Here is a 27,902-nt window from a genome sequence, read left to right on the forward strand (position 1 = left end):
TATTCGCTCCTGTTTGTCTGTTTGTTGGTTTGTCCACAAGATATCTCAAAGAATTACTGATGGATTTGAATGAAATTTTGCGAATATGTGCGGCATCGGCCAAGGAAGAGATGATTAAATTTTGGTGGTGATCTGAATTGTCTGGTATAAGTGTTGGCGGAGGTTTGTGCACTGTGATGCTGTTTAGTTGTAAGATGTGGTCCAGGCCTTATGGAGTGTATGTCCAGAAAACAAAAATTTCACAATGACAGGCATCCACTCGAACTAGGTTTTAGTCAGGGTGTAACCCATGATGGCAACTGGGAGGAAGGACGGTGGTTAAGTTTTATCCACTCCAAGTTTGAGGCTAGTTGGAGCTCCCCCGGCCCCATGGTGGAAATGGCCTCGGAGAGGGCAACGCATAATTTCTTTTTTAAAGCTTAGGAACACGTATTTTTTCCACGGTAGTATGTCTTTCTCCGGACCAGGCTTTAGTCAGAGTGGTACCTCCGGGGATCGCCCCTCTCCCGTAACTACTGATTTCATCCCACTTCCTTTATTGCAGGAGTGTGTGTGGCCATCAAAGGCTTCCTTTGTCTTGTTATGAATGAATTTTGGTCATCCTCTTTGGGACCACCTGTACGGGTAGATGAATGAAACTGTCAGGTGGTAGCCTCATTCAAGTGATGTCCAGCCCCCTGACAGGTTAACTGAAAAATTTATCAATGCTTTGTAGTACAGGTGTTTCCCTCAGTAAAATAAAACACCTAAAAGAAGAAGTGATTATCAACAAAATCAGACTCTTCGTTCCTAATTTATACATTTCTCACTTGTCTAGAACAGTTCAGCGAATACTCTGGCGATGATAAGTATGTCTGATGGCAAAGTGGTGCCAATTGTGCGGTATATGTGGCGTGCGTTTGATTGCTGAACACTTGGAAAGGATGGGGATGCTGGAAATGATTATGCCCGAAAGGTAGTGGGAAAAAAGGTGCTTGACAGGAAGAGAAATGGCAGTGAAGTAGAGGTGTGGAAGTAGACCAGGTATAATGAAGAGGGGAAGCCAGGGTGTGTTGAGATGGTATGGCCGTATGCGTAAAATGGGTGATCAGAAATTGGTATTGAATAAGTACAGATTGCAAGAAAAGGAAGTGAGATGAATGAGGAGGCCTAGGTGAAGATGGAAGGATGGTGTGAAAAATTTTGTTTTATCCTAGAGGTTTGACTATCCAGGAGGGTGAAAAGCTTGTATAGAGCAGAGCAAATTGGAAGGAGCTGATTAATGGGGAGATAATATAGCTATTTTGGATCCTCTGACCACAATCTCATCAAAGCCTCAATAATTAACCCCCACACACCTTCCCGTTCTGAACCTGTTAGGGTGACCCGATGGCAATTTGATAGGGCAAACTGGGATGGATTTAGAAATTATCTTGCTGACATTCCATGGCAGTCTTTCTTCTCTAGTGATGTCAGTTCTACCCAGTCCCACATTAATGACTTAATACTAGCTGGTATTGTTATATTCATACCAAGTCAATAATTCACTAAAAGATCGAACTCTTCCAAAATGATTTGATGGCAACTGTGCCAGAGCAACAGCCCAAAAGTCATTAGCATAAAACTCTTACTTAAAATAAAAAACATCTGAATCACTCTCAATTTAAAAGTGCTAGAAATCATGCAAAAGCTGTAATAAATCTAGCTAAATCAAACTTTCTTCAAAAGCAAGCATCAAAACTACTTAAAAACCCTAATGACAATAAAATATTCTGGTCAACTCTTAATTCATTCAATAATAACTTTAACAAGTCATCATCCATTTCCCCACTAAAATCTTCAGATGGCAACATTACAAATGACCCGCGTGGGAAAGCAGATATTTTTGCCAGTACATTTGCCAGAAATTCTACCATAGACGATATCAGCCAGAATGTCCCAGTACTAAAACTTGACTCTCCCGAAATTATTCCACTTAAAATACAGAAAAGATACGTAAAATCCATCCTAGACAATTTACCTACCAACAAAGCTCCAGGCCCAGATGGAATTCCGCCAATTGTTTTGAAAAAGGGTTCCCCTGAACTTGCCTCTGTTCTAGCAAAATTATTCAGACTATGCATACGTACTTCATCACTCCCAAATTCATGGAAAGAAGCCAATATCCACCCAATTCCGAAGAAAGGAAGTTCCTCTGACCCCTCTGATTACAGACCAATAGCTGTCACTTCTTCTCTTGGTAAGGTATTTGAAACTTTAATTATTAAGCACACTGTTAAACATCTTGAATCCAACAACTTAATTAGTGATAGACTATATGGTTTTCGCCACGAAAAATCCACCATTGACATACTCAATCTCCTAACTCATACCATCCATCAACCAATTGACCTACATGGAAAAACTCATGCAGTAGCCCTTGATATTTCTAAAGCTTTCGGCAGAGAATGGCACCGTTCCCTGCTGTCCAAACTCCCTTGCTATAGACTAACGTCTTTTGTTCCTTTGATTTCCTCTTATCTCAGTGACAGGAAAATAAAAGTAAAAATAGATGATGTATATTCCGGTTTCCACTCAATTAACGCCGGTGTGCTGCAGGGATCAGTTCTGGCGGCAACCCTGTTCCTTGGTCATATTAATGATCTCTTATCTGTCAGCCACAATCCCATCCACTCATATGCAGATGACTCAACACTACATAGTTCATTCACACTCAGACACCCATTTACAAAGTCTAATATCTCTACCTCTCAGTTCAGTACAGCCATCTCCATAAATCAAGACCTATCAACGATCAGTGAATGGGGACAAAACAACCTTTTCTCTTTTAATGCTAGTAAAACTTAATATATACAATTTACTAATAAACAGATATTGCCAGATTCGTATGTTACCTTCAGTGCTACTAATATTCCCATCTCCAAAAGTATTGAAATTCTCGGCATCTCACTTAACAATGCCCTCAGCTGGACCTCTCATGTTAGATCACTTGAATATTTCTAAAGCTTTCAAAAGAGTATGGCACCATTCCTTGCTGTCTAAACCCCCTTGCTATGGACTAACGTCTTTTGTTCCTTTGATTTCTTCATATCTTAGTGACGGGAAAATACGAGTAAATGTAGATGATGTATATTCCAATTTTCACTCAATTAACGCCGGCGTGCCACAGGGATCAGTTCTAGCACCAACCCTATTCCTGGTTCATATTAATGATCTCTTATCTGTCACCCACAATCCCATCCACTCATATGCAAATAACTCAACACTACATAGTTCATTCACACTCAGACACCAATTTACAAAGTCTAATATCTCTACCTCTCAACTCAGTACATCCATCTCCATAAATCAAGACCTATCTACGATCAGTGAATGGGGACAAAACAACATTGTCTCTTTTAATGCTAGTAAAACTAAATATATTCAGTTTACTAACAGACAGCTATTGCCAGATTCGTACATTACCTTCAGTGCTACTAATATTCCCATCTCCAAAAGTAGTTAAATTCTTGGTGTCTTGCTTAACAATGCCCTCAGCTGGACTTCTCATGTTAGATCACTTGTTAAAACCGCCTCAAAGAAACTTGGATTATTGTACAGAGTCCGTAACTTCTTCGCTGATGAGCAATTAGCTATAATTTATAAGTCATGTGCGCTCTCAGCTTGAATATTGCTCACCCTTGGGGAATGGATGTGGATAGGTTGCATTAAAACAACCAGACAAAATTCAGAACAAAGCTTTTAGAATTATCAACAACCCTGCCATTACAAATAAATTACCTCCCTTGCAAGTAAGAAGGAATTTTGCCTCCCTTGCATTATTTTACAGATATATTTATGGCAAATGCTCAGGCGAAGTTGTGTCCATGGTGCAACCTCTCCATGCCTTCCCTCGTGCTACACGGGTATCTGGTAGCGCTCATGACTTGAATGTCACTCAGCCATATTGCAGAACTTCTGCCTATCAGAATTCTTCCATTCTCCGAACTTCATCTCTCTGGAACTCGCTTCTCCAGAGTTGTTTCCCTCCAAACTTCAACATACAGCTGTTCAAGTCTAACTGTTACAGATATTTTATGAACAGAGGACACCAGAAATCTGGTGTATGGATTATTTTCGTTTTATTCATACGTTTTTCCTTCCTCTGTTCTGTTATTTAAAAAAAAAAAAAATCTGTCAGTGATGTATAATGGACATAAGAAACGAAGTAGTTGGGATAAATCATAAATCAGTGGGATGTGTATGTGGATGACTCAAATGCGTTGCGTATACCATTACATAAGAGAGCTGATAGGTTTAATCTGAGTGAATATGGTTGCTCATTCTTGTCTTGGCGTGTCGCCTTATTGGAGCGGAATTTAGTGATACATTTGGAAAACAAGCCGTCATCATTTCTATCCTTATTATCCTAATTATCCTAGATTATGCTTTGCCTTCATTATCTTTCTAATTCTTTAAACTCGGGAAGCTTGTACATCTTCCTACCCGTAACCCTGAACGTCTGGAGAGAGTCCCAACATATTTTTTTCTTCTTACAATTGATTTTGTGCTAATTCATTTTTTTGCTCGTTTTTTAAGATTGCTCAATTAACATTTTATCTCAGTAACTTATAAATTCTCGAGTAAGGCCTGTGAACCCTTCTAGGAGGCTGCATCAGTGAAGTTCCAGTCCTGTGAATGAAGGGATCGTCAGGCAATACAGGTACACCAATTATTCGCATGGGATGGCCCGGTACCTCTTTTAATCCGGACAAAACTGTGTGGAGGGACTTGAAATTATTGCGCCCATCAGACTAGTTTACCGGGCAGCCACAGATAGTGCTGAGTGTAGTGTATGCTCACTATGCTTGCTTACTGAAAGCCGTGGTGGTGATTCCTATGTATTGTCTGATTCTTATTTTATCTACAGTTAACCCTAGCTGTGGCATGTATGGAAGATGCAAGTGTCCATGGTGGTGTCAGGTATTAAAACCAGTCTATTTCATTACCGTCAAACCTCTTTGATCTAGTTATTTGGTCTGCCAAACTACTGCAATGATGAAACCCCTCAATAACCAAATCAAGCAATAAATGGGAATAAATGTTAACTGGTTCAATGCACACAATTTTATGCTAACTTCTTTGCCAAATATCTGAATAGCAACCTATAAAAAGACTAAAGGGACTGGAGCAGCAATGTTCACACCGATTTTATTGCTCTTGACTGTGAACCAGACAACCCCTTTCTCTCACATTTCTCCTAACTGTGAGCCAGCATTGTTATCAATGTATTTTAATCTGTGGATGCGAAATTCTTACAATTAACATTCCTAACTATCAGTTTCTGTTTTTGTGAATATGTTATGTCTCATCACAGTTCTAGTTTATTTAGTACTGTTACCTGTAAATACAATATCACCACTTCATTTTATTCTTAATTATTATCACGGTCAAATCTAAAGATTATTTCTATCAATGGTATCTTCTGGGAGCCTTTATGAGTGACAGTGGAGTGCATAAAAAGTTTTTATGTTTAGGAGCTGTTTTCATGTGGAAGCCAGTCACCGCGAGGCTCGACGTTACCATAGTAACTGATACGTAGCGACCAAGTGACCTACCACACCGGCCACCCATTTTCTCACTTATATATTCACTCACCTGTCTGGCCACAATGATGTATTAATAACGTTTCTGAGAATGTTGTAATACATTATTATTATGCAAAAAAAAAAAAAAAAAAACAATAAAGCAGGGTAAGGTAGAACTGTTGAAAAAAATGGTCCATGGTGTTCCGGTGTGGACGTTGTGTGACACACATGGTATTGGTTCGTCAGGTGTTTATGGCATGAAGAAGCAAAGAGAGAAATATTGAAATTCTGTGCCGATAGTGATTCGAAGAACCAAATGAGCATTAGAAAAACTAAGAAAGATGGTAAAAGTACTGAGCAGGATCAAGTGACGATGGAATGGTTTTGACAAGTCGGTGTGACAAAATGGCCTTGTCAGGTAGAGCGATAACGAACCAGGCTCAGTTGTTCCATAAAGAACTTAAATTAGGACATAAGTATAACGCTGAAAGTTAGTGGGTCCACTGTTCCGCGTTGAATTATTAAATGTGACATATACAGCAGCCATTCGTCCTGCAAAATAGTTCATCGGGCGAGGCTCTGGAACCAAGGGTGCCGGGAAAGCAGTGTTGTAATTGTACTTTTTTCTTACACTCCTTGGAATGAAAATACTTTACATTCTGGAGATCCATCTCCGTGCACATCATGCATTATGGAAGTTATCATCTTGGGGATGGAAACATCCTTTCCTCTTTCCTACCTTATGAAAAAAGTAGAATAGCAAAGGAATATATGATTGAAAATAAAAACAAACAAATTAAGTTAAATAAATAACTGAATAAACTAATTTAATGAAGATATTTCCAATACTGTCCACAACACACAGGTGTTTTTCAAATGGAACAAACACCACCGTATCCCAGATTCAGGTGTACCATACATTTCTGCCTGGGATCCTGCTAAGTTTGTTGTTCAGCTTACACTCCAGATACTACGACCCTTCCACACCATATACCTTCCACTCACCCTGTTATATTACCCCAACTTCTCCCCCTTTCTTTTTCACACTTAGCCCTAAAGTGGCTCTTTAACTGTTTCTTGCTCTGATAAAACTGAGAATTTGGCTCAGACTTTCTTCTCTAATTCTATTTTGGACTTTTCTGGAGGTACTCTTCCATCTCTTTCCCCTTCCAACACTCACTTACCTATTATTAAAATATAAATGTCATAGGGTACTTTCTGCCCTCTCTTAATCCCACTGTTGGTAAAGTGTTTGGTCTTGGTAAAGTGTTTGGTCACACTGGTGATCTTTTGCAGTTCCTCTGATATTCTTGTTTTTTTTTGTTTTTTTCCGGTACTTCAGTAAATCGTTTGCCATTGCTCTAGACATTTGAATTTTCATCCATGGAGTCTGGTACTTTTTTTTTTTTTAATTGTCAAAACTACTTTCTGAGTTTTTATCAATATTTCTGTGCTCTCATTTCAAACTTCATCTACCGTCATTCTATAGTTATATTTATAGACGGCCACTGCTCTTCTTTTGAATGTGTCGATAGTGGAGTTTCCTCAAAGTTTTGTTCTTTCACCCCCCTCTCATCTGCATATTCATAAATAATTTATTGGGCTGTATATAATAATATACTGTAGTCTTTTTACTCATATCCTGGTAATTCCACCCATTACTTTTCAACCTGTTTTCCAAAGCAGCCATCACAGCAATCTCAGCAACAATCACGGAATGAGGCTGTGGAACAGCTGTCTTCTTCCTAGTCACTTCTTACTGACTACAACAAAAGGAACCATGTTACTTTTATTGCCTTAAAAACTCAGTAGCTCCATCTCACAACTTGGCATAATCTTTCATATGACTATCCTTGGTCTTTCTGTTCTGCTAATCTGTCTTTGAAAGGTCAAATTGGGTATCTGGTAAAAACAGCAGAAGTTAGGTGTGATGAACCGATTCTGTGTATCTATTAATCCCTCTGTAGAGTAAAGCTTTCCAAATGTTGGCACGTTCGCCTCAAACTGCCCATCTAAATTGGGTACGAGGGAAAGTGTTTTTGTTTCAACTTTTCTTCTATTGCTGACTCCCCTCAACTACACTCTCTTCGCCGCGATGCTACATCTGCCTCTCTCCCACTTCTGTGGCAGCTGTTTTGATCACTGTGCTCCTTAATTTTTTGCTTGCACTCCTTGGCCATTATAGAGGGCATGAAGCACCAATTTAGCTGCACACTCAAGCACATTTGCTGTCCAACTGTCTAATCCAGGAGTAGTAACTACAGTCCTTAATGTACGCAGGTGGTCAGTTCAGGATTGGCTTTCCCCAATCTGTATTTTCCCCTGCGTATGACCTCCAGCCTATTAAATGCAGTGCGCCCAGACGTCTCGAAGTGAACAGATTTTTTTACCAGGAATTCTCTTTATTCACTTTTTATCGAAAATGAAAAAATGTTGGCTGCTCTCAATGCTGCCTTCTCTATTCTTGCATAAAGCAAAATATATTGAAAAAAAAAATACAGAAGCAAATTATCGTCAGTCTGCATTGATCTACCATGTCATTATGCTAGGAAATAAATTACTGCACAGCGGACCGAGGACATGATTAATTTCACACCGAAAGGATCCCAATAACATGGTTCAAACAGGCGCCCCTCTAGTTAATGACGCACTACCTTCATTAATGCATGTAAATTAAAACAGAAAATCATGCATGCGGTGAACTCATTATACCGGTAATTAGTGAAGTAATTAATTGCTTTATGCAGCTATTTTTTCTCCCGTTTAGTTTTGTAAATGGTTCGAGGTGTGAATGAGATGGTTTGAAATAATTTGAGGTGTGAATGAAATTGTCTTAAGTATTTTCACATATGGATGAGATAGTCTGAGGTAGTGTGACATACAACTGAAGTAGCTTGAAGTAGTCTGTCCTGTGAATGAGAGAGTTTAATACAGTAGAGGAATGAACGAGATAGCTTGATACACCTTTGAGGAATGAATGAGATAGTCTGAAGCAGTTTTAAAGTATGAACGAGATAGTTTAAAAGTTTTGAGGTATGAATGGGACAGTTTGAAGCAGTTTTGAAGTATGAAGGAGATAGTTTGAAGCAAAGCTGAAGAATGAATGAAATAGTTTGATACTAATTTGAAGTAGGTTTGAAGTATGAATGAGCTAGTTTGATATTGCTTTGAGATATGAATGAGACAGTATGATACAGAGCTGAGATATGAATAAGGTAGTTTGATACTCCTTTGAGGTATAAATGAGATAGTTTGAAATTGCTTTGAAGCATGAATGAGATATTTTGATGAAGTGGTATGAATGACATAATTTAAAACAGATTTGAAGTATTGATGAAATAGTTTGACACAGCTTTGAAATATGAAAGATACAGTTTGTTACAGTTTTGAAATATGAATGAGATTAGACACAGTTTTGAAGTATAATTGAGATATTATGACAGTTTCGAAGTATGAATGAAGTAGTTTGAAACAGTTTTGACGTATAAATGTGACTGTGGTGGCGTGTGGTACTTTGAGGTGCAAATGAGGTGGTTTGAGGTTTTCTGAGCTCTATGAATGAAGTTGTGTGAAGTGTGAATGTGGTTATGAGAGATGTGTGAGTTTACTTTAGGGGCAAATGAATTTCACCTCTCACTATTCACTGCAGTCACCTGCTCTAGTGCTTGTTCTTGGTAACACGAGACAGTTCTGTGCAGTAAATGTTATTGGCGTTCCCTTCAATCCTTTCACCACCTGACGTATATCAAAAGCCACCGGAAATTGGCTGTTGGTAACGAGAACAAAATATGAAATACGTCATTGGATTGACGTCATTGGAATGCTGAAGCCTTAAGTAATCGAGTTCAGTTTATACGTGTGTGTGTGTGTGTGTGTGTGTGTGTGTGTGTGTGTGTGTGTGTGTGTGTGTGTGTGTGTGTGTTTTATGCAATTCAGATGCCTGTTAATTGTGCCAATCATAGTCTAAAGAATTTAATCATTTTCGTTTCTGACATGTGCATGATTTTTCTTCGTTTTTTTTTTTTAATTTAATTTTACTGAGTGTGTATAAATGCATGTATTTATAGCGTCCAATGCATAACCGTCTGTATATCTGTATATCTATCTATCTCTCTCCGTCTATCTGTCTATCTATGTGTATTCATGTGTTTACCACCTAAGCGGTTTAGGCAATATATGCCCGCCGCAAAACTAACCAATTTACACATTCTAAAAAATATTTCCCTGTAAGGATGAAAGCTCCGTATAACCACTGTGGGTCAACTGGCAATACAAAGTGAATAGGTTTAGTAAAAATTAGTTTAATATGTTTTCCAGCGGCATTGAAGAGTGAGGGAATTAAAATCATTATGGAAATTTGTCCAACAGTGACTGGAAAAAAGAATTTCATAGTTCTCCCCACCATTAATCACCAGTGGGTAATTAAAAGGGGTGATGTTGATATCAGTTGTCCTTGTTGTCACTAGGGTGGTGTTGGTGCAGGGTTTGTTTGTTCATATAACTTTTTATATTATCACCACTTGCGCAAAAGATCTTAACCACCATTATTTCATCGAGTCAAGATTTTTATACACCGGTGTTATCTTCAAACGATTTATTTCAGTCACGGATACTTCCATCGAAATATAGGGATTACGTAGGCCTATTTCCTTCACTGGCTTCTTCCCACTAAAGGATATCACCCATGCTGAATGGAACTATCTGGAGGTAGCAAGGAAAATACACACACACACACACACACACACACACACACACACACACACACACACACCTGACATGTTTTTGTTTAACGAGTTCTGCCTCCTCTCAAAGTCCAGAAAGTGCCATCACCCCCTCCCCCCCCCCACACACACACGGGTGTAGTAGCTCTCGTCGTACATTAACTTAGATGTGCTCGTCTGCCTACTGATTGCAACACTTTGTGAACTGACGACTAGTCACTTTGTTATTAAAACTTCCTATATCCTTGTGGGAAGTTTTCTTGTTTTTGTCATTATTATATTATTATTATTATTATTATTATTGTTATTATTATTATTATTATTATTGTTATTATTATTATTATTATTATTATTATTATTATTATTATTATTATTATTATTATTTATATTACTATTATTACTATATTATATCCCATTATTATTATTATTTATATTACTATTATTACTATATTATATCCCCTGTGGCGGGGGGGACACAACCTGGCCGCACTATGGGGTGGTACTACTACTCTGAGGCCAGGTTGTGTTATGAAGAATACTGCCACCGTATTCCCTGCGTGTCGTAAAAGGCGACTAAAAGGGGCGGGGTGAGGGGACTAGGGACCCCCTCCTCTGTTTTTTAGTTCCTAAAAAGAGACAGGCCAGAGAAAGGGATGGGGGATAGAGTTATCCCCGTATTAAGAAGATTGGGTCTATGAATGTGCGTGGATGTAGTACAATTGAGGCTAAAAGGGAGGATATTGGGAGAATGTTTGTGAGAAAAAAGTTCGATGTGTTAGCTTTGAGTGAAACGAAGATGAAAGGGAAGGGTGAGTCTATGTTTGGAAGTGTGAATGGAAGATTGTCAGGTGTTGATAGAGGAAGGGCAAGAGAAGGTGTGGCCTTGTTAGTGAGTCCGGAAGTACAGCAATGTGTGATTGAATGGAAGGAGGTGTCATCGAGACTGATGTGGGTGAAAGCGAAATTTGAACGTGAGTTGTGGGTGTTTGTGAGTGCATATGGGCCTGGTAGTGAAAGGGATGAACAAGAGAGGGAGTCTTTCTGGAATGATGTTGATGAGTGTCTGCAGAGTTTTGGAGCGAATGTGAATGTGGTAATGATGGGTGATCTGAATGCTAGAGTGGGAAATGTAGCAGTTGAAGGCGTAGTTGGTATGCATGGTGTGCCTGGAAGAAATGAAAATGGGGAACAAATGATAGCGATGTGTGCTGAGCGAGAGATGGTGATTGGGAATACGCTGTTTGAGAAGAAAGATATTTATAAGTGTACATGGGTGAGACAGGAGGGTGGAAGGGTTGTTGATAGAGCTTTGATGGACTATTTGGTTGTGTCTAGGAATGTAATAGGAAGATTGTTGGATGTGAGAGTTCTGAGAGGAGAGGGTGGAGGTATGTCTGACCACTACCTGGTGGAGGGAAAGTTAAGAGCAGGTAAGAGATGGGTGAGAGCTAGGAGGGTTAGGTGTGGCAGGGAGGTTTTGAAAGTGAGTGAGTTGGATAAAAGAGAGAAAAAGATAGAGTATCAGGAGAAATTGAAAGATGAGTGGAACGCAGTGAAAGATCGGGAAAATGGCAGCGTGGAGGAGGAATGGCAGTTGTTTAAGAGTGCTGTGGTGGGGCATGCAGAAGAGGTGTGTGGTGTGAGACGTGTGGGTGGTGGTGTAAGAAAAGGAAGTGAATGGTGGTGCGAGGAAGTAAGTAAGGCTGTGGCTGAGAAGAGACGTGCATATGAAGTGTGGCTGCAGAGGAAGGATGAGATGTCATATGAAAGGTATAAGGAAAAGAGGAATAGGCGAGAAGGGCTGTGCGTGATGCTAAAGTGGCAGCAGATGAGAGGTGGGGTAGGCGGCTGACAGAGAATTTTCAACAGAATAAGAAAATGTTTTGGAAGGAGGTGAAAAGGGTGCGAAAGGGAGAGTCTGGGAAGGAAGAACGAGTAAAATCAGAGGATGGAAGGATGTTAATTGAAATGGATGCAGTAAGGAAGAGATGGGCAGAGTATTTTGAAAGATTGTTAAATGTAGAGGAGGAAAGGGTGGCTGAGATTGTGGCGGATGGAAGGGTGCAAGGAATAAATGTGTGGGGAGAGTTAAATGATTCTTTGATCACGAAGGAGGAAGTGGAGAAGGCAGTAAAGGAGATGAAAACAGGGAAAGCTGCAGGTATGGATGGGTGTGCTGTGGAATGCCTGAAGAGAGGTGTAGTGACTATTGTTGACTGGTTAGCAAGATTGTTGAATGTGTGCTTTGAGAAAGGTATGGTGCCAATTGACTGGGCAAGTGCTTGTGTGGTCCCATTGTATAAAGGCAAGGGTGATAAGTATGAATGTACTAGCTTTAGGGGTATAAGTCTCTTGAGTGTTGTAGGTAAGGTGTATGGTAGAGTGTTAATTATGAGAGTTAGAGAGGGTACAGAGGGAGTGATTGGTGATGAGCAGTGTGGCTTTAGGAGAGGGAGGGGATGCATTGATCAGGTGTTTGCTGTGAGACAAGTGTGTGAAAAGTATTTAGCGAAAGGCAAGGATGTGTTTTGGGCATTTATGGATTTAGAGAAAACGTATGGTAGAATTGATAGGGAGGCTTTGTGGACTATTTTAAGATTGTATGGACTTGATGGTAGGTTACTAAAAGGGGTGAAAAGTTTTTATGTAAATAGTAGAGCGTGTGTAAGAGTGGGAAATGCTGTGAGTGATTGGTTTCCCGTGAGAGTGGGGCTGCGACAGGGATGTGTGATGTCGCCTTGGTTGTTTAATATTTACATAGATGGTGTTATAAGGGAGGTGAATGCAAGAGTTTTAGGTGGAGGTCTGAGTCTGGTGAATGTTGATGGTGGAGAGTGGAATCTGAAGCAGCTGCTGTTTGCAGATGATACTGCACTGGTGACTGATTCAGAGGAGAGATTGAGACAGTTGGTAGAGGAGTTTGAAAGGGTGTGTGAAAGGAGGAAATTGAAAGTAAATGAGAATAAGAGTAAAGTGATGAAGTGTACGAGGTTGATTGATGGTAGGGGGATGAATATAGTTTTGAATGGTGGGTTGCTTGAGGAGGTAGATTGTTTTAAATATCTAGGGTCGCATGTTGCTGTGGATGGAAGAATAGATGCAGAAGTGAAGTTTAGAATAAATGAAGTAGGAATGGTGCTGGGAGGAATGAAAAAAGTGTTTAAATGTCGTTCGCTTAGAATGGATGTAAAGAGAAGGCTGTATGAGGGTGTTGTGGTACCAACTGCGTTATATGGGGCTGAAACATGGAATATGGGTGTAGCAGAGAGGAAAAGTTTGAATGTAATGGAGATGAGGTGTCTGAGGAGTATGTGTGGAGTGACGCGTATGGATCGGGTGCAAAATGATGAAGTGCTAAGGAGAACTGAAGTTGTTCGGGAGATGGCTGGTAGAGTTGAGCAGAGGGTGTTGCGATGATTTGGGCATATGGAGAGAATGGATAATGAGCGATTGGTGAAAAGATAACTAGATCTGATGGATGGACAGTGTGAAGAGAGCATTAGATGCGAGAGGGATGTCTGTTGAGCAAGGAAGAGTAGCTGTGCGTGACAGAAATAAATGGAGAGAAATTGTGAATGAATAAGTGATGACGCAGCCCTGAGGGGATATTCTCCCGCATTTGGTCTGATCAGTTAGTCAGGTTAGGTGCAGGTAAGGGGATGGGTCTGTTATGATGTGGCACGGGTAAACCAGTTCTGCTGTCGGGCCCTGCTGCGGATGTCACTGATTGCATTGCGCAGTTGACCCTTGTGCGGTGTGGTGCGGTGAGGATCAGTCCATTCTCCCCTTTGGGGCTAAGATGAGAATGAATGTGTTTGAATGGATGAGTAAATGGGGAGTGTGTCGTCCTGTCTCGGCTACCTCCCTTTCCTTGGGGGAAGCAGCCTAGGTACATAGATAGATAGATTATTATTATTATTATTATTATTATTATTATTATTGTTGTTGTTGTTGTTGTTCTATGCAAGATCTAAATCGCTGTCATTGTCATACCGTTTGAGCTACAGCCTTCATTGCCATATTATAGTACTCGTTGGCCGCTTCATATGACCAAATATTATCCTGATCCCACTACCGGAACCCGGATAGGATCCGGAAAAAAGTGACCCTAAGGCTAAAGAACCTCTTAACTTAGAGGACTTAAATTTTTATGGTTTTCCCTTTGACATTGCCATAATGCAGTGCTTTATATATATATATATATATATATATATATATATATATATATATATATATATATATATATATATATATATATACTGTATATATATATATATATATATGTATATATATATATATATATATATATATATATATATATATATATATATATATATATATATATATATATATATATATTGTTACGGAACAGAGAAAGATAATGTACACTTTAAGTGAGAATACTAAGAGTCACTACTGTCCCGTAAAGTTCCAGGTTCAAAACAAAAGAGTTAGGTAAAATTACAAGTTAAAGTTTAATGCTCAAACTAACAACAAAACATTCAGGACTCATAAGGATAATGTAATGGCAAAAAAAAAGGTTAAATATATGGTTAACTGCAATAGCCTCTATTAACACGAAATTAGCAAGAGTAAATTTATCTAAGTCAGCCCTGATAAAATGAAAATACACTGGGTAATGCTAAGTTAATGCAAGATAAATTATTACAGATACAAAATAATATTAATACTGGCTGATAAAATAAATCCTACACAAATTACAAAAAAAAACTCACTAGGCCTACAAATCAACACTTTATGCTATACAGTACAAGGAAAAAATGCAAAAACAGTTATACTCAAATTACACAGCTGCTAGATAGTTGGAGACTTCCGGAGCACTCACAACAATAACTGTACAGGGGAGGACAGAGATGTGAACAAAATGAGGAGTAGATCTAAGTGGCAATTAATGTAGAGACTGAGCTCATTATATAGGGGCCGGCAGAGCTTGATACAACTTGTAAGAAGGACGCGCAAATGAAGCCATGGGGACAAAGAGTTGAAAATCCTGCTCTGAACAACAGAAAGGACGACTTACTCTACTATAACGGTAGAAGGGGGGAGTGAGGTAGAACACGCTCGTGATCAAACATGCAGCAACTGTACGTTAAAATTACACAAAGGATGATGAAATCATAGGCTATGTAACACCTCCCCACAAAGAAAAAGAAATTTACAAAGGAAATTTCTTATTACTCTAAAACAATCTGTCTAACGTCTAGATAAGCAATCTGCAATAACATTTTCTTTCACCTTGACATGTTGTATGTCTAATGAATACTCCTGAAGAAGTAGACGCCATCTTGTCAATCTCTGATTTTTATCTTTAAACTTACTAAGGAATTTCAGTGGGTTATGATCAGTATAAATGACTATGGGGTCAAAACCAGAACACAAATAAAATGAAAAATGCTGTAAACCCAAAATCAAGGCCAAAAGCTCTTTCTCAATAGTTGAGTAGTTCTTTTGAGGTGGAGTGAACTTCTTACTGTAATAAGATAGAGGGTGTTCAATACCCTGATCATCCTCTTGCAGCAAAACAGCCCCAGCTCCTGTATCACTTGCATTAACAGCCATCTTAAAAGGCTTAGCAAAATTTGGAGTAGCGAGCACTGGCTGACTTAGTAGGATAGCTTTAAGTTTGTTGAAAGAGGATTCACAGTTATCGGTCCAGACAAATTTAACTCCCTTTTTCAGTAGGTCTGTAAGTGGTGATACAAGAATAGAAAAGTTAAGAACAAATCTCCGGTAATAACCTACCATTCCCAAAAATCTTTGTAGCTCCTTCCTACTTTTAGGTCTGGGAAGATCACTTATAACCTGAACCTTAGCTCCTGGTGGTGCAACCTGTCCATCACCAATTACATACCCAAGGTACTGAACTTTAGCTTGACCAAACTCACACTTTGATAAATTAGCTACAAGATTAGCATGAACCAAACGCTCAAGATATTAACTGACATGGCATAGGTGATCTTTCCAGTTGTCACTGAAGATTAATACATCATCAATATAAACAAAACACCCTGCCAAACCCTCTGTTACAACATTCATGAGCTTCTGAAATGTGGCTGCTGCATTCTTCATGCCATATGGCATTACAGAACATGCAAAAGTCTTTCCTAGTGTTACAAAACATGAGATCTCCCTAGCACGTTCAGTCATAGGTACTTGCCAGTATCCCTTTAACAAATCAAACTTACTTATGTACCTAGCCTTTCCGATCTTGTCTATGCAATCTTCCACGCGAGGGAGAGGGTAAGTGTTTGTTTTGGTGATCTGATTAACACGTCTGTAGTCGATGCAAAGCCGCTGTGACCCACCTGGCTTAGGGACTAGAGTGACAGGAGAACTCCACTCGCTCTGACAAGGCTCAATCATCTTGTGGTCCAACAGGTAGCCAAGCTCCTTCTGGATGAGAGGAACTTTCACTGGGTTCACACGGTAAGGAGGCAATTTAATTGGCTTTGCGTCTCCAACATCGACATCATGCATCTACACCGTGGTTCTTCCTGGAGTGGCACGGAACACTTGCGGGTACTCCTGCAGTAATGCCGAAAACTCCTGCCTTTCCTCGGGAGGTAGATGAGAAAGCTTAGTCTGGAGATCATTCATGATATCAGGATTCTTCCCCAAACTATCACTCAGGCTCATACTGCATGGGAGAGCTTCACTTGCAGACTTGGGTGGAACAGCTACAGTGCAGACTGGATTATTTTCGTCCCGCCTGTGATATAACTTTAGCATGTTGATGTGACAAAGTTGCTTGTTCTTTCTACGATCTGGTGTGGCGATGACATAATTGACATCACTGAGTTTCTTCTCCACGAAATAAGGACCACTAAACTTGGCTTGAAGAGGTTGCCCATGCACTGGTAGCAGAATCAAAACCTGATCTCCTGGCTGAAAGTGGCGTAACCTGGACTTCTTATCATACCAAGTCTTCATCTTCTCCTGAGCAGCTCTTAAATTCTCTCTCGCCAGCTGTAAAGCAGTGGACAGCCGTTCTTTGAACTTCATCACATACTCCAGCAGGGTGACGTCATCTTCCTCCGACAGCCAGCATTCCTTGAGTAACTTAAGGGGTCCTCTTACTTCATGGCCAAACAGTAGTTCAAAAGGTGAGAAGCCCAGTGATTCATTTGGAGATTCTCTTGCGGCAAACACAACGAATGGAAGACCTTTATCCCAGTCTTTCTGATGTTCCAAACAGTATTTCTTGAGCATCGATTTGAGTGTTTGATGATATCTCTCCAATGCTCCTTGGGTCTGGGGATGGTAAGCTGAAGACGTGATCTGGGTGATGCCCAACTCTTTCAGAGACTGCTTGAAAACATTTGACATGAAATTACTTCCCCGGTCGGACTGTACCTCCTTGGGCAGACCAAACTTTGTGAAGAACCCTAGCATTTCCTTAACCACGTTCTTTGCTGAGATATTTCTAAGGTGAATGGCTTCAGGATAACGAGTAGCCATATCAATCAGGGTCAACACATAAGAAAATCCTGAAGAAGGATTAGGAAGAGGGCCCACAATATCCACCAACACACGAGTGAATGGCGCCTCAAAAGGAGGAATGGGAACAAGAGGTGCAACCCTTTCGGTCTGATTACACTTCCCCACAACTTGACAGGTGTGACAAGACTTACAATACCAGGAAACATCCCTGAAGATACCTGGCCAGTAGAAGTGTTTCAAAATGCGTGCCACAGTCTTCCTCACTCCAAGGTGTCCTGCCAAACTGGAATCATGAGCCACTCTAATGATATCTTGCCTACAAACACGAGGGATGACAACTTGATGTACAACCTCCCATTCACAGTCGGCTGATGCTGTTGGGGGTCTCCACTTCCTCATAAGTACTCCTGAATTTATATAATAACACGTAGAAGCACCAGTTGACTCTTCCTCACTGCAAGCAGAGTTAGCAGGACCTTTCAACTCAGGGTCAGCAACCTGCAACTCAACCAACTCTTGACGAGACAAATTATCAACACTACGGGGTACTGCCTCATCTGGTGAGTGGCCCAAATTAGCAAGAAAAGTGTCAGCTAGGATAACATCATCATCATCATTATCCTCTAAGTCACCAGTAACTTTAGACTTAGCCCTAGTGACAGCACATGCAGGGAACACATCAGGGACATCACAATCCTGGGCCGCAGCCACTGGCTCACTAGACAACTGAGGAGCTGGACACACTTGACTTCCACCATTATCATTTCCAAGTAAGAAGGTTACACCTGACATCGGGAGTGTCTCAACCAACCCAACCATAACGGAACCATTAACAAAACCAGACTCTAAATTCACTCTGCACAGAGGGACAGAGAAGTAATTATTCCCTACACCTTGTAAGATTACAGTTTCATCAGAGGAATTAACATTAGAGCCTAGAACACTGGTCAGCATAAGGGATTGGCAAGCACCTGTATCACGATATATTTGAACTGATTTCCTGTCATTACTGTCCAGAGGACTGACAAAACCATCAGACAGGAAATTAGCACATGAACTCTTGAGAGTGTCACCCACGTTACTGCTCAAAAGAGGAGCTCCATCATGAGAATTTAAGTTACCCCTCAAAGCAGGTTCAGTTAACTCAGTTAAAGAATTCTGGGAACTCTCAAGAGTGGACACTAGACCAATTGACTGAATATCTAAAGACTCCTTTTTGTTCACATCACGCTGTCTCCTGAAACATTTCTCCGTAGTATGACCAAACTTACTACAATAAGTACATTTACTTTTCTGAAATCTAGAGGTGAAGCTGGTATTTACTTCCTGAGAAACATCATCTTTATTCTCTTTCCTGTTACCTGTACTCTGAGTAGAGGCAACGTACTTACTCTCAGCTTTCCCTTTTTCTTTAGAATATCTCTTGTGAGTGAGAACATATTCATCAGCTAAAACTGCAGCATCAGACAAATTATCTATTCTTTTCTCATCAAGATATAGGCTTACATCTTTACTAATACACCTCTTGAAGTCCTCCATCAAAATCATCTGCTTAAATTTACCAAAATCAGAATCCACATTCTTAGAATTTAACCACTGCTCTAACAGATCTTCTTTGATTTTTGCATACTCAACATGGGATTGCTTATCTTGCTTATAAGTTGTCCTAAATTTTACTCTATAGGCTTCAGGAACAAGCTCATAGGCCTTAAGAATCAAGCTCTTAACTACATCATAATTATCAGATTGATCCTGAGGCAAAGATGCATAAGTTACTTGAGCTTTACTGGTGAGAACAGTTTGAAGGAGTACTGGCCAATACTTTTTTGGGCCAATTAAAACCTGTAGCTACCCTCTCAAACAACTGAAAATACTTTGTTAAATCAGATTCATTAAAAGGAGGGACAAGTTTAACATTTTTAGCCACATCAAAATCATCAGAGCTAGATGATCCAGTTCCACCTTGTTTCATGCGATACTCATGGTCTGACTGAATCCTAGCAATTTCAACTTGTGCCTCAGCCTCCTTAGCTTTTGCCTGAAATTCAGCCTCCTTAGCCTGTGCTTGAAATTCAGCTTCCTTCACACGAGTTTCCTGCAGGGTTAGCTGTAACTTAGCTAATTCAATCTGCGTTTGCTCATTTGGAGGAGTTACATTAAACAAGCTTTCATTAATCATGTCAACAATTTGATCTTTAGAATGATGAGAGCGAACAGCAATTCCCAATTGTTGAGCAACAAGCTTAAGTTCATTCTTTGTTCTGTTTTCTACATCACACACTGTTTGCACATTTGACAAAAAATCTTTGGCTTCATCAAGTGTAGTAATAGTAGACATCATGAATAAGTAATAGTCACAAAATATCAAGCAATATCCTTATGATAATATCCTGAATATCCTGATATGAGGTCGCCAAATTTATGTTACGGAACAGAGAAAGATAATGTACACTTTAAGTGAGAATACTAGGAGTCACTACTGTCCCGTAAAGTTCCAGGTTCAAAACAAAAGAGTTAGGTAAAATTACAAGTTAAAGTTTAATGCTCAAACTAACAACAAAACATTCAGGACTCATAAGGATAATGTAATGGCCAAAAAAACAGGTTAAATATATGGTTAACTGCAATAGCCTCTATTAACACGAAATTAGCAAGAGTAAATTTATCTAAGTCAGCCCTGATAAAATGAAAGTACACTGGGTAATGCTAAGTTAATGCAAGATAAATTATTACAGATACAAAATAATATTAATACTGGCTGATAAAATGAATCCTACACAAATTACAAAAAAAAACTCACTAGGCCTACAAGTCAACACCTTATGCTATACAGTACAAGGAAAAAATGCAATAACAGTTATACTCAAATTACACAGCTGCTAGATAGTTGGAGACTTCCGGAGCACTCACAACAATAACTGTACAGGGGAGGACAGAGATGTGAACAAAATGAGGAGTAGATCTAAGTGGCAATTAATGTAGAGACTGAGCTCATTATATAGGGGCCGGCAGAGCTTGATACAACTTGTAAGAAGGACGCGCAAATGAAGCCATGGGGACAAAGAGTTGAAAATCCTGCTCTGAACAACAGAAAGGACGACTTACTCTACTATAACGGTAGAAGGGGGGAGTGAGGTAGAACACGCTCGTGATCAAACATGCAGCAACTGTACGTTAAAATTACACAAAGGATGATGAAATCATAGGCTATGTAACAAAATATATATATATATATATATATATATATATATATATATACAGTATATTATATAGTCCAGATTCGATGATTTTTCTATGAGATCGCTTATGGTCCAAAATTTTGGACTACTCCAGAAGACAGGTGAGAGGAGTCACCTTATTTTACATGAAAGTATAGAGTCACCAAAGTTGGTGGACTTATAGATCATTATGACCTTAAGTGCCATGCACAAGAGCAGTGACCTTGACTTTAAGGTCCCTTTATAGCTCGGCCTCTAGTTGGCAAAGGCTGTTTGAACTTTTTTTAAAATAAAAAATGTCCTTGGACAATTTTCCAGGGTTCTAGTTGTTATTATTACTATGATTGTTATAATAATAATAACAATAATAATAATAATAATAATAATAATAATTATTATTATTATTATTATTAGTAGTAGTAGTAGTAGTAGCAGTACCGTAGATGAAGAAGTATGTGAGGTGGGGGCAATGTTTGACGTATGGAGTGAGAGGGGTTAAGGATGGATGGATGAACCCTGAAAACACCATAACATGATACGCCGTACTCACTTTATGTATATTATTTTAGAAATTCTTCAGCCATTAGAAAAATATCAATTATACATGCATGTTGGTAGTTTACAGCTTAACGTGATTTGGTCACACTCCTGTTGTGACACCTATATCCCATACATGTTCACTTGCCCTAAATGCCATACATCTGTCTTGAATGCTTAGATGTAACGTGTTTAGAATATGAAGCTAGTCACGAAGAGGTGCTGTAGAAAGGGTGTAGAAAATTAGTATCGTCTTATTCTGCCACTGAGCTGCAGTAAAAAGAGAAATTGAAAAGGATTTTTTTTTTTTTTTTTTTTTTGCAAAGCTAAAGTTGAAGAACATTTTAAATCGTAAATGAATGTGTAAAAAAAAAAAATCTTCAGAGAGCTGTTGGAATTTTTTACTCCATTTTCCAGCATTTATTCTGCTGTTTCTAGTATAATCACCGTGCTGTTTGCCGTATAAATAGTCCTGATGTATAACCACGCTATCGTAATTATCGCACTGTTTGTGGCAATTTATTTAACTGCTTTTCCATAGATTTTGTCCAACAAATTATCGCAATGCTCATGGAGACAACTTAATTAACTGATTATTGAAAAAGGTATCAAATCATCGTACTGTTTATGCATATATTATGATGCTGTACACATCACACCACTACACCATCGTAGCACACCTCACCACATTACATCACACTAGAGTACGCTCCACCACCAAACCACAACACACCACATTATATCACACCACACAACACTATGCTTCACTACTCTACATCATCGTTTCACACCACACCACACTACATCACACCACACTACGCCACACCACACCACGTTACACACACCACATTAGACCAGTGGAATGTGGAGGTGTATGGTCCGTAGGACTACTGAGCCTTGGGAGCAGACTGTGATGCCTATGCCCAGAGTCGGACACATTAAAAAAAGTCACTACGTCACGCTACACTATACCAGAACACACCACACAACACCACGCTTCACCACACCACCGAGTCACACCACGCTTCACCACACCACCGAGTCACACCACGCTTCACCACACCACCGAGTCACACCACACTACACCACACCACACCACATTACACTACACTACAAAAACGTACCAAAACACACCAAATTTCATCACACCACGTTACACCACATCATATCATATTACATCACATCACAACGAGCCAGGCTACACACAACCACACCACACCACACTACACCACCATAGTACACCAATACATTACACCACATAACACCACACCACACTACACGATACCACACCACTCTACACCACACCACACCACACCACACCACACCACACCACACCACATCACATTACACCACCATACTACACAAACACATTGCATCACACATCACATCACACTATACGATATCGCACCACACTCTACACACTACACCACACTATACTACACCACCGTACTGCATCCCATAACACCACATAACACCATACCACACTACACAACCATACCACACCACATTTTATGACACCACACTACAGTACATTACACTATTCACCTTAACACACCACACCACACCACACCACATTACACCACACTACACTACACCACACAACATTACACAATACTACACTGCGCTATACAATCATACGATACCACACCACACCACAAAACACCAAGCCATGTGAGCACCATCCAGCCCTCTTAAGCTACCAGAAGAGGCCGGATGACTCCGTCGCTGATGCCTGTCCAGGATGCAACACAACACCCCATACTATTAAGCACATTATGGAAGACTGCATTGCACACAATCACCTACGCCAGCAACACAACATACACTCTTTGAGAGCTCTGTGGGAAAGCCCGGTCTCGGCCATGGCCTTCCTAAGGGACTCGGGGCTGTTCGGCCAGACTGCCTAGGGAACAACTACTACTACTACTACTACACCAAGCCAGCATACCTCACCACACCACATTACACCAAACCACACCACACCATACCGCAGCATACAACGCAACCATACCACACCACACTACACCACATTCAGCCACACCACACCATATTGCACCAAACCACACCACACCATACCGCAATACACAACGCCATCGTACCTCACCACACTACATTACATCAAACCACACCATACTTCACTGCAACATCATACCTCACCATACCACATTACACTACACCACACTATACCACCATACCACACCACATTACACTACACCACACAACACAACACTTCACCACCATACCACACCATACCACACCGCACCACACCACATTACACACCACACCCCATTACATCAGCTCACACCACACTTCACTGCAACATCATACCGCACCATACCACATTACACCACAGCACATTATACCACCATATCACACCACATTACACTACACTACACGACACAACACAACACTTCACCATACCACACCACAAAACACCACAGTACATACCACACTACACCACCATACCACACCACACCGCAGCACATTACACAACACAACCATACCACACCACAGCACGCTACACATTATCACCAAGCTATACCACACTAAATTACACCAGACCACGCCACACTAACTTACACCACACCACCCTAAATTACATCACACCCCTTCACACAGCACTTTAAAATGTCCACGAGGTGCCAATGGGCAGTCAAATTCCAAAGCCCCTTCGCCTCCCCTGCCTCTCCTTCCTCGTTGGATGTATAGATACTTGAAGGAGGCACAGTACAGTAGACAAAGATCCATATTATCACCAAAAAATGATTGCTAATATCTCTTCTAGGAGGGAATGATCATTAACGTTACGGCGGTAGGATCAGATAATAATTATAACATATCTTTTTCTAAATATCAGTATTAGTCTCTTCTTCTTCTCCTTCCTATGCACACCTGCCTCATTTAATATACATAACCATACTCAGTCAAACCCCATCCTAGAGACATGGACGTAAAAATGAGTTACACACTTGTCGAAATATATAAACAGCTCTCTGCCCCCGTACATCTTGAAGCAATATGATATGAACCCAGGACTACCAGACAGAGTAGGTAAAGGCTTGGGAATTACACCTGTCTCATTAATACCCTCCCTACCTATGCACACCTGGGACTTAAGATTCAATGGCGTATGAAACTTTCTCAGTATAAGGGAAAAAGAGCTAGGTAATAAACAGGATATCATTTAATCCCTGACCTACCAATGCACACCTACGACTGGATGTTTTTAAAGCTCCTATTTGCACACTTTTCATTCTCAAAGCCAGGTGACAAAAAAACTCCACTCATCCTTGTTTATCCATTCTCCATAGCTCAATACCTGTGCCCCATTTAATATCAGGTGAGAGAGGGCACTCCTTATCCCTTCAGTAAAATTATATCTTTTCACTGTACTTTTGCTATTTTAAAACAATGTAATTAACGACAAGAAAGGCTTTTAGAACTGATGGGGTAAGATCTTCACTAACTCATTCACCACTAGAGCGCTGCCCATATCTGAATAAAATCATCCAACAAGAATAAAATGCAAAAGACACCACTGGAATAAAAGAGATAATGAAGGCTCTGTCCCTATGCACAACTGTCCCATTTCATCCTTTGCACATCTGTCCCATTTCATCCCATGCAAATCTGTCCCATTTCATCCCATGCACATCTGTCCCATTTCATCCCAGCACATCTGTCCCATTTCATCCCATGCACATCTGTCCCATTTCATCCCATGCACATCTGTCCCATTTCATCCCATGCACATCTGTCCCATTTCATCCCATGCACATCTGTTCCATTTCATCCCATGCACATCTGTCCCATTTCATCCCATATACATCTGTCTTATTTCACCACATGCACATCTGTCCCATTTCATCCCATGCATATCTGTTCCATTTCATCCCATGCATATCTGTCCCATTTCATCCCATGCACACCTCTCCCACTGCGTCCCTTCCCTTGTAATATCGCAAGAAAAGAGAACCCAGGACCAATACAGTCTCATTTATTAGTATGGTGCATCGTTATTTACTTTACTATTTTCATATCTTTCTGTCTCTATTCAGCTTTGGAGACACGAAATGGACAATTTAGATATAGCCTTCATTAGCCAATTTACTACTAGAGGGGCCCCGTTAAGTGAATAAAATCGCGTGGAAATAACTACAATACATTACAAAGGACGTCCTCTGACTAAAGGGATTAATACCATCTATTTACATATGCACATTAACCACTTAATACCAGGTGATGGAAAGCGTTACTTATCCCTGTTAATACAATATCCCTACTAATGCACATGTGTCCCTTATCATACCAGGTCATAGTTTATCTCTATTAGCTCAGTCTCTCAACCTATGTACATCTGCCCCTTTTAATACCAGTTGATAGTTTATGCTTGTTAATACCATCTCCCTACCAATGCATATCTGCCCCTTTTAATTCCATATGATAGTTTCTCCCCATTAATACACTCCCTCTACCAACGCACATCTGCCCCTATTAACACCAGATAATAGTTAGTGCTATTTATCCTCATAATTTCCATCCCCTAAACAATGCACATCTGTCCTATTTCGTGTCTCCCGTTCATTTTTACAGTTACAAGCACATGAAGCATACACACTGTCGAAATCCACACACACACACACACACACACACACACACACACACACACACACACACACACACACACACACACACACACACACACACACACACACACACACACACACACACACACACACACACACACACACACACAAATTCCGGACCATTTCTTATTGACAGCCGAGGCCGCTGTGGGAAGAGTGAGGGAGTGGAAGCAAGTGAGGGTGGGGAAGGGGAAGGTAAAGGTATTTCCACTCCACTCCCCCCACTGTAACTCATCAGCCAGAAACGACCTAGTACTTGTGTATATGGAATTGTGCGTTGATTTCAGAAGTTCCTTTAGATACAAAGGGAATGCTTGGGTAACACTTTATTCTGATAGCAGTTAAAAGAGTACTTCAGTCCACTTGCCAATATCTATATCTATAGCTGATCTGTTTTCGCCTAAGGGAACTGGGCCACTCTCACAACCTGACACGTATGTCGTGGTTGCGTCAAATTCCACGTGGTAGGGATGAGTCTCCTTGGTTATTAGTCAAATTTGTCCTCGAGCCTGATAACACCTGGCCTTATACTGAGCAGAACACGGGTTAGTGATCTTTGCCAGATGAAAATAAACCGACTATAGTTACAGACACTCACAGCTGTTGCCCTAACCCACTGAGCCTTCCACCCACTGAACGTACCACCCACCTTAGCACGAGCTTGTGTATTCAGCTGTATGTATGTCCCATCTCATCCTTACCCTGCCACTACACACCTGCAGGACTAACGATAAGAGCCAGGCACAACAACTGTTACATAAAGTACCTGGTTGCAGGGGGCGGTTGTTATCTTTATTAATTTCATCTCCTTAGACATCTGTTCCATTTCCACATATGTCACGCCAAATAAGAAGTGGCTGAGTAGGCTACTTATCCATATCAGCACAATCGCTCTACCTGTGTTTTTATCTCTTCCAACTCACATATCCCTTATCTATACACGTATGTCTAATTATTTTAATCCTTGCTCTTCTACAGTACGCTTGTCAGCCTAACGGTAAGTCTCACACCACACCTGTCCGATTAAACACAATTTTCCATAGGGTAATTTCACTGCTACCATCCCCCTATCTATTTCATCCATTTCCCCTATCATACACATAAGTTCGATCCAGTCTCTACCTGCCTCTGCCTAATTGTATTTATATTTTCTCCCCATCTATAAACAGCGCTTCCATTCCATCCCTTCTTATTTATACACACCTGGCTGTCTAACGCTGAGAGACCCACACCACACCTCCCCCATTTATGAACAGGAGAAAGAGCGGTCTACATGTCTGTATTATTACTATCTCTACCTATGCAAACCTTCTCATTAAAACCAGGTTAAAAAATATTTTATACCATATTAATCCCCCTCTTTATACATGTCTGACTCATTCCATTTTCCCCTGCCTATAAACATTCCTCCTTTCCCAACCCTTTCCTATCTATACACATCTGTCCCATTCCATTTCTCCTCTGTAAATATTTTTCCCATTCCATCTCTCGCCTACATATACTGTACTTACCTGGTTGATTGCGCTAAGAGCCTCGCACCACACCTGTCCCATTTACCCTGATGTGACAGAGAGTGCGTGTTATCCGTATTTATACTATCTCTCTATCTGTTCATAATTGCCTCATTTAATACCAGGTGACCAAAAACATTACACACCCCATTTATCTCCCTATCTTTAAATATATGCCCCCCCCATCCCTACCCTCTCTATGCACATCTGCCTCATTCTATTTCTCCCCTATTTGTACGCATTCTTCCCATTCCATCCTTCC

This window comes from Coenobita brevimanus, chromosome 2 (genome assembly GCF_032717465.1).
Source record: "Coenobita brevimanus isolate Jiangsu-jjx chromosome 2, ASM3271746v2, whole genome shotgun sequence".
NCBI classification, from domain to species: Eukaryota; Metazoa; Arthropoda; class Malacostraca; order Decapoda; family Coenobitidae; genus Coenobita; species Coenobita brevimanus.